Here is a 14198-nt window from a genome sequence, read left to right on the forward strand (position 1 = left end):
TTTCCTTGCAGCAAATTCATGGCAGCACTGACCTTAGTATAGGCTGCAAAACTCACAAAAACCTAAATAGTTCTTTCTGTGCTGAATTCTGTTCCCTTGTGCATAAAATCCCAGTGGCACCTGATCTGGGAACGTGGAAACTCCTCAGCTGTATCTACAGGCACAGAGATATTCCCTGTGTGACACATATTCAGATATCTCACTTGCATGCCTGAAGCTCTAGGGTGGCTTTAAGGAAGCTATTTCCTTCATTAAGGGTTAAAATGAGGGAGAAAAACCAGCAATGACATGGGGAAGTAATATCAAAATGCACCTCCACAGTATGGCTAAACGAAGTCAGGGCTACTGCTGCTTTGTTAATGCACGTTTCTTTTCTCTAGGGAAAATGAAAGTATGAGATGAAAATTATATGATCTGTTTTGTGGTTTGACACTGTTGGGCTCTGGATTGGACTTGAGTCCATTGATCACTTTTGTTTTTTCTTATTGAACAAACCATTCAAAAATTATAGAAAAATAACAACACCCATGTACGTGGGGGTGGGGGAGACAAAAACACAATAAAAACAAATAAAATAGTTATGCTGAATAGGAGTGAGTGAAACAATATGTTATACAAATATTTGATTATTTAAGTACAACTGAATCAATTTTTTTTGTACAAGTAGAGCTTAACTAGCCTTATTGAAAATTTGCTATACTGTAACACATATTTGTTCTTAAAATTTAGCTTAATTTTTTTAATTTTAAAGCTAAAGAGGATTTGGGGGAGGGGGATAAGCATGAGCCACTGCAAATGTAATCTGGAAGCCAAAGTTTAAGGTAAACCACAAATTTTTTGAAATCAGAAGCGACTGTATGGATTCTGTGAAAAGAGCTTAATTCTTAGAATGATGAATAAGCCATGGAAGATTTTGGCTTACTTCGTGCAAAAGTTGCTTTTAGTAGCAGCATAGTAGTAGCAGCAAAAAGTGTTTTTTTGGTGGTATTTATGGAAGATCTCTGTCTTTTGAATAATAAAGGATTATTTCAGCCACTTTTCCAGTGATTAGTAAGAGCACTACATCACAGTTTTCTGTACTGGAAAAATGTATTGCTACATATGTAAGCTTGAGTACTGGAAGCAATCTAGCAACATGGAACTCAGCATGATCCAGTTTGTCTCACAAAAAAGGTGAAAAGAGAATAAAATCAGTCTTTAGGAGTTTCAGTATGACACAAATAGGATGCATTTGGATCCTAAGCAAATATGCTTAACACAAATCTGGGTAGATTTGCAATGCAGAAGGGCTGTGTGGCTATAGTCTAAAACCTAACTTTATTTCAGTTCTGTTTTCTTTAAAATGTTAATCATTTTTAAAAAGTTTTGTTCATATGAGTTGGATACAAACGTTCCTACTTCACTGATCTCAGATTCGCAGTTGGGCCAAAATGTGGCAGTGAGTTCTATTTGCTGAAGTCCCCAAATACCTTAATGCTCCAGACAATGCCTGTTGTACCTTGTATGAATTCGAGTTAGTTGTCCTATTTGCAATTCCTGGTTCAAAGAATAACACACTGACAGCTTAATTTTGACGCAGTTTCTATTCATTAGCTGAAAAGTAAGCCAGCTCTTCTTTGAACTGTGCTACTTTAATTAATGTGGTAACAAAACCATGTGTGAGACAGTGGCTCCTCCTTACTGACAGTAAACACATAGAGGCAGCTACTGTAATTATTTTCCTGATATACTGCTAATTGACATGCAGATATCAGGTTCGTGACAGACATGCATAGTTTTAGGTACCTTCATGTTAAGTTATCACAGAAAAAATCTATGGCTGTGTTTCAGCTAGTGCTGTCTCTATAGCCTGTCCCATCCACATTCTGGCTGCTTGGTATCTTTTATAGTAGGCAGCATTCAAATGCTCGGACTTACGTGCATAAGATAGTCTGATATTGCGTTGCTCCCTGGTGATGCAGCAATATGAGAGTAAATGAGATTCTAATAGTAATGGGATACTACTGATATTAGGGTCAGAAATATTGCCCTTTTTTCCTGTGTTAACAATAGCATGCAGGTGCAGGATTTACAATTAATCATTATGCTGATTTGTGCGGACGTTAGTTTGGTATGCTGAAACAAATGACTACATTGCTCCAAAGGGAATGCATACGCTTTACATAATTATAGGTATGAGTATCTTTTGTTATGATATAATCAAAATAGGAAAAAAGATGCAAGAATTGTTATAAAAGTACTATGTGATAAACCCATCGTTAGTCTCAAAAGTTAGAAAGGCAGATTTACTGCTTGAGTTCCTGGGTTATTTAAAAAAAAGCCAATTCTTCCCATGCTGCTGGGCTTAGCTGCCTGTGGGCACTTCCCCAAGGGTGCTTCAGGCAGGGGCACTTCCTCAGCAGCGCTTCTACATAGGGAGCTCTGAAAGGCTGCAAGATAAAATCAGTGACTAATTAGATGCCACAATTAGACTCTTAACGGAAGAGTAGTGGTTCTCCCAGCCAGTAGAGTGAGACATCATAACTTTCTGTTTTGTGCTGTCAGGATGTTACCTTGTCTCCTTGTATACCACTGCCATGGCATAGAAAGAAATAGAAAATACGCCATGGCAGGCATATTTTTACACTCACTGGCAGTCACACTCCACCTTAACCTGAAAAGCCTGGGTAGACAGTGACATGACATCCAAATCACTGCATGATGGAAACTGGATTACACTCAAAGCTGGTCTGGCAGCGTAGATGGGTGAGGAAGAAACCTTTCAAGTTGTTACCGCTCTCCTCACAAGAAATAAATGGTATATAGTTCAAAATACCTGTCTTTGCCCTTCTGTTTTTGAGAGCAAAAGACTGTCTTCATCCTAATCTGTCTGGAACTTGGGTGAAGACGGGGAAGCAACGGGCACAGATTTGAAATCAAATGACTGGATTAAAATATCACCTTAGTTGCCTAGGCATTAATGGCACTCAGCCATTATCTCTTGATTTTTTTCCCCAAAATGGGAAATATGTTTTTTAAAATGAAGGCCTTAAATTTTTAAAGGAAAATGCAATATGTCCTATGCCATCTTGCAACCCTCGAGGCTTCTGTTTGTGAACTCCCCTCTGAGACTGGTGCTTTTTGCTTCTTGTCATGTTGTATCTCATTTGCAAAAGCAACTCTTTGGGAAGGAAATATGTCTACTTCTGAACATCTGTGGTTTCATATCCAAGACTCAGTATTCATACTTAAAATTTGGTATTACAGATTATATTTTCACTGTGTGCTACTGTACATAGAACTGGCAGGGAAATAATGCATTAAAACACAAATTATGTAGAGTCATTGGGTCTATGTGTTGATTTTCTCTACCATAATAGCTTCCAGAATGAGTAAATACAGGCAAACAAGAACAGCAACAGTGTAGTTTCAAAAATGCCTCAGTTGGAAATACATATATTTTGGTGTTTTAAAAGGGGAAAGGTAGAGCCATATCAGCTGGACAAAATAATTTATACTGAAAAAAAAGGAGAAGGAGTGGAACTTAAGAATATTTTAAAGGTTTTTAAAAAGTTATGCAATCATTCCATCTAAAATGAAATTTTCAGGGGCTTAAATATAAGCTAACCTGTGGGGGGAAAAAGTATCTTACGTGTTTTAAAATGTTACAATAGTATCATATGAAATCTAGAAAATTTGGACATTTTTAACTGGTAAGTTTGGGCAGATAACTTGAATCTAGCTAAGCAAGGACTTCTATAGACCACTAGTGTTGATTCTTAGTCTTGGAAGACTGTAGAACTGGAGTAATGTTGAGGTTTTGACAGTATTAAAACATCTGATTCTATCAATCACATCCTCTATAGACTCCACTGCATTTGTTACCCTTCTAATTAAGCCAAGTAACTAAGATCTGTCATATTTTCTTTTTTCTTTCATCTTCCCATTGAGAAAACCACACAGCTTAGAATATCTTGCTTTAGCTGGCCTGACGGAAGTAATTTCTGAGTTTTTAGATCTGTTTTGTAAATGTAAATGTGGGAGAGGGTGACCTTTAGAAAATCCCCACATCTTAGATCCTGGACATGTCATGCTACTAAGAAAGTTCTGGTTTCCAGAGGAATTCTGGGAAGTGTTTCTATTATCATAGATTATATATCTGTTAGTCTGATATGCATTTTAAGCTATGTCTACTTAAGACTATTGAGAATAGACTTGAGGCAACAGAATCAAAGCCAACTGGCATGGGAAAATTCAAAAATCAACTTGAAGTTACAGGTTTGACTGATAAAGGAAATAGTGCTCTTTTAATGTATCTGGATTTTTGTACAGCACAACTTCATATCTCACACATTTTAATTAAGAAACTAAGTGCATATTAGAGAGATTAAAAATTGTAAGATAGACCTGAGGCTATAAATGGGAGGTCATCATCAAATAAGCAATTTGTGTGCTTCTGGTATGACTCTGAGATCAGATCTTGGCTATGAGCTGTTCAACATGTCCACCAAAAAGTAGTCTGATGAAACGAAACAAAACAAAATAAAAACACAAAAACATTACTGAATCTGTCTGCAGATGAAAAAAGGGAAAGTAGAAATTAAGAAAGCAGATGGCCACTGATAAAGAATAAGCAAAATTTTGGGGATACAAGAAGATATTCTGTATTTTCTTAAGGCAAATACGAAGCCACGTGCAGAGGAACAAAGAATCATAACTGAAGGGAGGGTGCTATGTTTTGGAAAGCAGTGACTTTGGGAAAAACTTAATGACTAATCAGCTATTCATGATTTTTTGATTTGATACTATGATGAATTAATTGTTGGATGAATACATGTGATATTATCGTATAGGGGATGGTATGTATTTGGCACTGGTTGCTATTTCTGGATCATTGTGTTCAGTTTCCACAGTTAAGAAGGATATTGAAATCATGTAGGAATGCAAAGAAGATGAGAGGATGATGAGAGGATTGCAGACTATGCCTAATTAAGCATGCCTGTCAGTGAACACCTGGGGGAACTCAATTTCTTTTGCTTCTCAGAAAGAAATGGAGGATGGGTAATTTTGTTACAGAAACAGGGGTCTTGTCAGTGTAACAAATTTTCAAGGTCCACAAGCTTGTAAGTAATCTGTCTTTAAACAGGCACCTTTTTTTCTTTTAAGGGGAATAATCCTCTCTGGAATAATTTAAAAAGGGGTTCCAAAGCTTCTGCCAATATCTCAAGGAAGGATGTTTTTCTGAAAGTTATGCTTTAGTTCTGACTGGATTCATTTCAGAAAATTCTCTGACATATGTTATATATGAGTTTAAGCTAGATGGTTAATGGTGGTCACTTCTTGTCTGTGAATTAATGAATACAAGGACTGATCTAACTCCCACAGCCTGCTACTCTTGTAATTTAAATTGAATTTCCTTCAAACCTTCTTTTTTCAGCCTCATCTCATGCAAAAGTTTAAGCCATGGATGAAATAAATCAAGGAATTAACAGTCGAGCACTATCCTCTTCTTTATGAATGGCCTACTAAATTAACCTTGGTTATATCTGTGTGAGAAAAGCTGTACTTTATTATTATTGCAGTAGAATCTAGAAGCACCAGTGAAGGTGGTGGTCAGAAGAGCCAAGTACCAAGCAAGAAATTAGCAAGAGATGGCTTCATCTCTAAAGATTTTACTGTCCTGGGTTTGAAGGAAATGAGATAAAAGAACGTGAAATGACTTGCCTAGTATCGCATAGCTGGTCTGCAACACAGAAAAAAAAAAAAAAAAAAAAAAAAGAAAGAAAGAAAGAAAGAAAGAAAGAGTGATCAGTCTTCAGATCCTGGGCCATGCTTCTTTTTCTATCTAGATTCTATTTCAAAAATCAAAGCTACTTCAGCTTGACTACAAGAGGACACTTTCATATGTTAATGAAAAAGAACATTTTCACAGCTCTTTAGCAAACACCTTCTACCAGCATACCCACTTTCTGAGTGCTCAGATGTCATCTCCTTGACACATCTTACTTTGTTCAGGTAAGTGGAGAAGGAAAGAAGAAAATTTGGCAACAGGAATATTTCTTCGTAATCTCTGGAAAGATTCTGTTAGCCCCCAGAGTCTGTTGATCCCAACATAAAATAACAAATACATGGTTATTACATTCCATTCCATCTCACTGTTCGGTTTTCCTTAGTGTCAAATAAATTTTGACTATACAAATTTATCAGTATTCTAGAATTGTGCTAACAATCTCAAAGCTGTATTCATGAAATTTACATGAAACTGCTGAATCAAAAATAATTATATTAATGCAATATTACTTTAAAAAAGAAAAAGAAGGCTAAAGACTATATTATAAGGCCAAATTTTAATAAATATAGTAGAATTCTATTAATTTCCTTTCTGTTTTTCTTCCTTTATAACCCAATAGGATCAAGCTCTCCTCCATAAGCACCAGTTTTGAATTTTGCTCTCAGAAAGGGGGAAAGTTAGATTCTAATATAATAGCATGATTTCAAGCATTTGGCCTTCAAAGTTAGCACCAATGTCACAATATTCTGTGACTAAAGAATACTGGCTGCAGATGAGATTAAGTCCTACTCTCACTTTATAAGAAGAAATCCATGCCCAGAAATTGCCCCCCCCACGCCCAACGCTAAAATAGACAAAGTATAAAACAGTATTGGAAAGAAACATTTAATTATCTGGATTCATATTCCTGAGAAAGAATTAATCACATATTAACCCTGACTGCTGGTGTAATCATGATCCATGATTTACATGTTCAAGCTGTCTGTGAAGCTACATGATTTTTCTGTACATCAGTGTCCCGTGAAGTGCGATAGATGTCATTAAGGGATTAATTGCAGTGAAGTGCAAAATTACAAATTCAACTTCACTCTTAAAATTATCCTTCTGAATCTTTTTTGCTTTTTCAATTATGCTTGCAGTTGTTTAATTTAATGCTACAGCTTTTTTGTAATGATCTAAAATATTCAAATTTTCTGGCTATATACATTCCTTGTTTCATCATTTGTAATGAAAAATATTTAAGAAGTTGGCAAACTATGTTAATTCATAGTACTCTAGGCTGAAAAAAAAGTATGCTGCGTTTAAGGGTATCACGTTAATATTGCTATTAGCAATTTACTTCATCAGCAAATCACAAGAAAAAAGCAACATTTGTTTCCTTCTCTAAAAATCCATGTATTACTGAAACTCGATGGCTGAAATCATGTTGATTGTTCTTGGGGAAAATAATTACCTGTAAATGCACATGCACATGCTCCTGTAATTAAGTAGTTTCTACTTTCTATGCCTGTTATTTTTTCAGTGTATGTTACTTAACTATGTATATACACCATATACTTAGCTATTACACCAACTAATTTGAGGAGGTTAGATTGGGTAGTGCTGCTGAGCTGCCGAATAAGCATTCTACAGAAATACAAACTGTTCTTTAGTCTCTGATTCTTAAAAGTTGTTCCACAGCCCTTGTCTCTAAATCGTTTCACTCGAAAGAGAAAGGAAGACTAAATGAAAAATGTTCAAACAAATATTGTCTTTCAAAATACAGTTGAACAGTGAAGATATTTATTCTCCATGATACCAGCATCTCATGTGCAGTGTGTAACTTGTGAAATTATATTAAATTATACCTATGAAATTATATTAACTTGTGAAATTTATATTATGAAAATAACATGAAGAGAAAATATTATGAGTTGGCTCTGTGCATGTGTTAGTATCAGCTCAGGTGTGATCGGGAATGAGTTCTGAGCCACGTCTTTTATAAGCGGACAGTGGTTCTGAGCACCAAGCAAATATCTCTGCGGCCCCTGGCAACAGGCTGAGCATATGGTATTGGCGTCTATGCTAGTGAGAAGTGTTTGCTTGCTTCTCCAGCAACAAGGGTGAACATTTCAGTGAGCATCAGGCAGGATACAGTGCAGGAAAATAATGTTAATAAAGGACAATGGAAAGCTGGTCCTGAAAAAAGGAAATATTCTTTTCTAGTTCCTCACAGAAATTGTATTTAGTTATTTTACACCAGAGGAGCTGACAAATACATCCATTCTTTGTCAGCTTGCAATCAGTGGAGCACCTACCCTGCTTGCTTTTTGCATCTTTGCATTTCTCTGCAGTTATGGATTTGAGTGTTTTTCCCCTTTTCTTTTGAAGCAGAGAATAGAATTGCATTCTTTTCCTTTTTATGAAAGGAAAGTTGGCAAGCGATTGCCTGTTTGGTCTTTGTTGTGAAGAACTTGACATGACTAAATGACAGAAACAAAATAGCAGATCTGAGACCCATATTAAAGACTTAAAACACTTATTTTCAGTTGCAAGAAAAGCTATTAAATCAGACCGCAGCTTTTATAGATGAAGGGCTCAGAGAGTGGAAAGGATGAGAACACTTGCAAGAAAAGGATATTTTATCTGCTGCTTGCAAGGCAGACACAAACCCCTACCGAGCCTTACCAATATTTATCCTTTATACTTCATTGCACTGTCTTTGAAAATGTCATTTCTGTTATAATGTTCAGCATATGCACATTTTACATCATATTATTAAATTCTATGCTAAAAAGTGCTCCTTCAGGTAGGAACACTTCATTTTAACCTTTTTGTTCAATGCAAAAACAAGAATTAACATGAGCACTATAAGATTTTAAGGAAGGGTTTGGATTTTTTTTTCTAGCTGCTTTTGCCAATTTCCTATAACTCAAGAAGTTAAGGAACAAATCCTCCTACATTTCTATGGGGGTTCAGAAGATCTTCTTTCAAGGTCAAAGTAAACCAGATGCTGACCAAATGTGGTAACTTGTACACCGTTAGACGCATTCGGAGGAGCCAAAAATGCAGAGTCCAGAGAACCTGAACAAGATAGCCATATTCTGGGAATTCTTCTGCTGAATGTAGATAACGATGCATTCTTCACCATGGTATCAATGTATAAAACTGTAGTGAAGTGGGATGGAAAACTTAGGCCTGCATTAGAATAGACCCAACTCCTCTAAAGGGATTTAGGTGCTTTGGCAGTATTTAAGCAGGATTGAGACCCAAATATATTCAAAACTGCAAGCTCTAAAACATCACTTGGCACTTAGCCCACGAGATGTCTACACTCTGTAGGTACCTCAGTTTTCAGTAGTAGAGTTCCCAACTGCATCTAAGCAGCCTAAAAAATGTCTCAGATGGGGCAGGCAGGAAAAGCAGAATGGGACCCAGCTGGAATCCAAAGCCCTGATGTTTGCCTTCAAAATAGTGGGGAGGGAGAAAACCTTTAGCCTAGTCCGTCATTCTCAGATAAGAATCCCTAAGCACTGTACTTCAATGCCATGCTCTTTCTTTTTCTGGCCCTGTTGGTAAAATCGGGTGTTGGCTTGCTCGCTTGCTTGTGCATGGTGGAACAACTTCAAAAGGCAGAGTAGGGAGGCCACGCCACCTCAAACCAGATGGCAGCAAGCAGCCAGAGCAGCACCCAAGGAAAAGAGAACTGCAGAGAGGGGTCCCCTGACGCCTTCAGGGGAAAGAATTAAACCTATGTCCTTGCATCCTGAGCGGGGCCTTCATGACTCAACTGTTGTGTCACTAAACAGTTGGGAGAGCATTGCCACTTTAACAGAAAAGTTTGAGACATTTTTGAAGGCGGAGGTGCCTGTTTTCGTGAGAGGAGCCTGGTCTGTGACTCTTGATCATATATGAAAACATTTTCTTAGTAAGGTATTTACACTGCTGAGGCATAGGCTGAGAAACTGTCATCTGCATTTCCTTACTGAATGACCTAGCTCACGTCCATCTAAGCGGTCTGGGTGGTTGGAGTCCCATTTGGAGAAATCTAGCACGTTACAATTTTCGGCACTTAACTCAGGTTTTTAATTCTGTGCTGAGAAACATACCTAATCCTTTTTTTAATCTAGCCCTTAATGGCTTTCCCAGGTCAGACAGTAGCACCAAGAAACACATTTTCCTGCTATTTTCAGCCTGAAAAGTTATTTTCATTTACCTCTATAGGCAAAGTTATGCAGCATTACTACGGTCATGCAGCTGAGAAATTCCACTCAAGATATGAGTGGATTTTTCTGATTTTTCTCAAATTTATACAGGTTTTGTCATTTCCATGGTCTATGCTGCTCCAGACATTTAGGTTAATAGGAGTTAATAAGTGCCCGGCATTCAAATGCCTTGTTGGCTAAACCTGCCTGTTTGTACTGTTTCCCTATCAACAGCATCTGAAAAGTAGGATTTCCAATTACTTTCATTTCTTGAAAGACAAGAACAATTAATGTGTTAAATGGATTTTAAAATATATAGTATATATTACTATTGTATGTTGTATGACACAGGAAAAGATGGAAGTTCTGAAAAAGGTTCAGATGTATTTTTTCAAAGGCACTGAGTGATTTTTACTTCAATCAAATGGAAATATGCACAGACTCAAATATAAAATAAGCAGGAAAAAAAATCCCAAGACATTATCATCTATTTCTGCTTTTAAATGCTAAGCAAAAAAGAATATTTTTTTCATATTATTAATTGAGAAGACTCCACTTTCATGCTTACTGAATTCCTGCTGCCCTCACAGTATATATTAGGGATGTAGTTGTTACTGTCTTTTTCTCTTTGGTTATAAGTATGTTATTTTTGTTGCAGGGTGTATTATGTTAACTCAGCCTGATAGCTAAGCTGAATATACAAAGATGTGAGATATAATGTGTATATCAAAATCTCCATCAAGAAATATCATTAAAATATATAAACATAGAAGTTTTTTAGTTAAGAGGATTACTGTGTAATGTAAATCTGTACAGACTTAGAAATAATATTGAGATAATTGATCAAACTCTTTTTTTAAAGTATATAAAGTTTAGGATACAGTCAAAGCTTCCTCTATGGTCAATAGAGAAGGGTAGATGTGTCCAGAAAGTCATCTATGTCCTCAAGCTTTGGAACATTAAAAGTAATACAGAACAAAGGTGAAGATGACAATGTGTGTGTGTGTGTCAGTGCCGAAGGCAGGGAAAAAGCAGTGACATACAGTCAGGGCAGGAACATGAACCTGGAGTCTGGGAAGTACTCCCAAAGCTGAGTTTTGACATTGCCTATGAGATTTCTGTCCATTATAAGTCATGTATAAACATACAGACACAAGAATACATTATCAGGAGCTAAAAAGAACAATACCTCATAGGAATAAATTGTTCTTAACAACGGAGGCATGCAGCAGTCAGCTGCAAAATAACCAGTCTGAGGCTGCTGTTTCTGGATTCTGCCTAATTTAAATCATCTTCTCACAGTCTCCCTTTTCCCATCCTCCTGCAAGAAAGGTATTCTGAAATAATGGTTCTTCTAAGAGGACCACCCTGGGGCTTCTTGTCAGGACAAACATCATGGGAGGTAGTTTAGCTGTGATATTAATTGTGGGAGCAGCTGAAATAATTCTGTGTTGACTTTACTAATATGCAGAGTATTAAATATTGTAAAACATAGGCGTAGGTGCAATTGTTGTGTTCAATATCCTGGCACATGTCTCATAGCACAGATTTTCAGTTCATGGCAAACAGCTTGCAATGTTCTTCCTGTCAAAACAAAACATTAAAAAAAATACTTTCTTTGTGTGTCTTGGGGTGAATGTATTGTTATTATATGAGTTCAGAAATAGTTATGAAAACAATGGAAACCTTAAGAGAATATTAAAGTCATCTTATGTTGGGGTCAACATTTCTCCTAAGCATTTTGCATTTATTTCTCTTGCTTTGTGTATGGTATAAAGAAAACACAAGTATGAGAGACTGAGTAATGGTTAAGATTTTCAGTGTTTAAAAGTAGTAACTGTAATATATTTTTTAATTGGATGCTTTGCCTAGTGTTCAGAAATAGGAAACAGCATATGTATTCTTGTATATTTCTAAAAATCCGCATACTTTCTCCCAGAAAAAATCAACCTCATAACATTTGCATGCAACATTGGGTTATTTTGGGCTTCAAAGATATTGAGGAACAATTTCTCCACTTTAGCTTGCTCTTTTACTTTTCTAACTTCCATATTTTCTCATGTTCAAACAGAAACACTCAAGCAATTATTAGCTCAAACCATGTCAAGCCAGCTTGCCACAATTTTGCCACACAATGCAAGAATGACCATTTTGCCCTGCAGAATCACAGAATCACCAAGTTTTACTCAAAGATAGTTGAATAAAAATGAAAGAATGAAAATTATACTATATACTATACTATACTATATACTATACTATACTATACTATATGCTGTAGGGAAAGAGAAAATTATACATGCCTATATCTAGGCATACAATTAGTTCTAGAAGTCCATTTGTGTTGGTAAACTGTTCTGGCTTTCCGGCTTATTTTGTTTGACTACATCCATTAGTTGTAAATTTTTATTGGGTATTGATAAACTCTTTTTATAAAATAAGTAATTTTGTCATATCTGTTACCTCAACACCCAATTGCTTGTTTATGTTTACCACCTCAGGCACACTGTGTTGTTTGCTCTTTTTAAATAAATGACTGAAATATTGACTACAAAGCAAAGGAATTTTTTTAGACACATACATATATTTATGAACATTCTTGACTTTTGACTTTGATGAGACTTTTGACATTTTCACAAATAGCGAAACACTTATGAGCTGTTAATACACTAGTTAATATACTAGTAATTCACATCAGCATGATGAAACCTAATCCACAATCCCAATTAAATGCTTAGATTCATCATTTAATTTGATAATGGCATATGCATGTGCATGTGATAGCAGGGGTCGGTCTTCAACTATCATGATTTCTATGCATGCAGCTAGAGTGTCCCAGCATTTTACTGCTAAGTAAATAATATTTACCTTGTAAAAAGTATAGAAATTTAAAAAATAACTCTGTTTTTGTTTTTTCAACAGCATTGGTAGAGAGTCCTGAAAGCCAAAGTCTTTCATGCATTTTAGTCCACAACTTGGAGCAGTGGAAGGCCTTACCAGCTTTCTAGAAAACCGAATACGGTACCTAAAACTCTTCCGTAACAGCTTTCTCTGTTTGTTTTTTTCCTTGCACATGTGGCTGATTTCAGAATGGTTGAAATCAAAACAGCAGGCAAGTAGTAAATGTAAATTTCTTGTGTTGCAGCCTGGTAATGTTTCATGTTATCCTGATGTTTGATTAAAAGTTGAGGAAATGATGTATTAGCTACTTTTGTGTTTTGAGAATTATATTTTAAACAGAGTATGTAGTACAAATAATAAATACTTGTAGACAGGATGTACAAACACAGTTTGAAACTCTTCTAACACCTGGATCAGATCTCAGCACAGTATTAAGTACTATATTAAATGTGAATTTCTCACACTCTTTGCTCTTATAGCCATGCTTGTCTAGTGGGATGAGAAGTTAGGCTCAAAACCAAATTCTCTGTCCCTGCTTCTCTTCGTGGAGTTTAGTGCTCAGTCATTTATGCACAGGAAAATTTTAGAGCAAGAACAATGACTTCTAATGTGTTCTTTCGTCAATGAATTAAGGAAGATGTAATGAAATTCTCTGCACCATTCATCTACCTGTCATGTTAAACCTCTAGAATATTTTCTCTTGGTGACTACAAAATTGAGAATTATGGAGCACGCTCTTCAGCTCAGTAATTTTAAAAGAAAAAAAAAAATCCAGCATCTTATTTCATGGACGGAACTTATAAAAGTAATGGTTTGGAGTCTGAATCCCAAAGCAGCTTCTTTTTCCAGTGCTGTATTAGAGATTTTAGAATTTCTAGTGCATCTTGCTGTTAGTCTAACTTCACAGAAGCTGTAAACATGAAAAACTCAAATCACAAATTTTCTGTCTCTTTTTTTCTCGTAGGTGATCTTTGTTATTCATCTATAGCTGTGTAGCTCATGCAATGCTTCAGAGATTCCTTTGGTAACGTTTTTTTCCCCCCAGAAATCTGAGATTATGTATGTGTTTTCAGTTCTAAATTATCAATTGATTTTGTGAAGGAAAAAAATAGTATTTTACTTTTCCTCTGCTGTGAATACAGCTATTTCAGTATGTTTCTCCTTTTCTTTAATGTTCTCTAGCATACATCGTCCTACATGTATATTTAGGTCATCAGTCAGGAATATAATGTTGGTTGGATTATTTGGCATTCTAAATAAATAATGAATGCAAGTCATGCCTGAGAATCTTTCACATTTCTCGTTCACTTACAGCAATATGTATGCTAATAAAGCTGGCAGTGCAG

The sequence above is a fragment of the Dromaius novaehollandiae genome, chromosome 4 (assembly GCF_036370855.1).
Source record: "Dromaius novaehollandiae isolate bDroNov1 chromosome 4, bDroNov1.hap1, whole genome shotgun sequence".
NCBI classification, from domain to species: Eukaryota; Metazoa; Chordata; class Aves; order Casuariiformes; family Dromaiidae; genus Dromaius; species Dromaius novaehollandiae.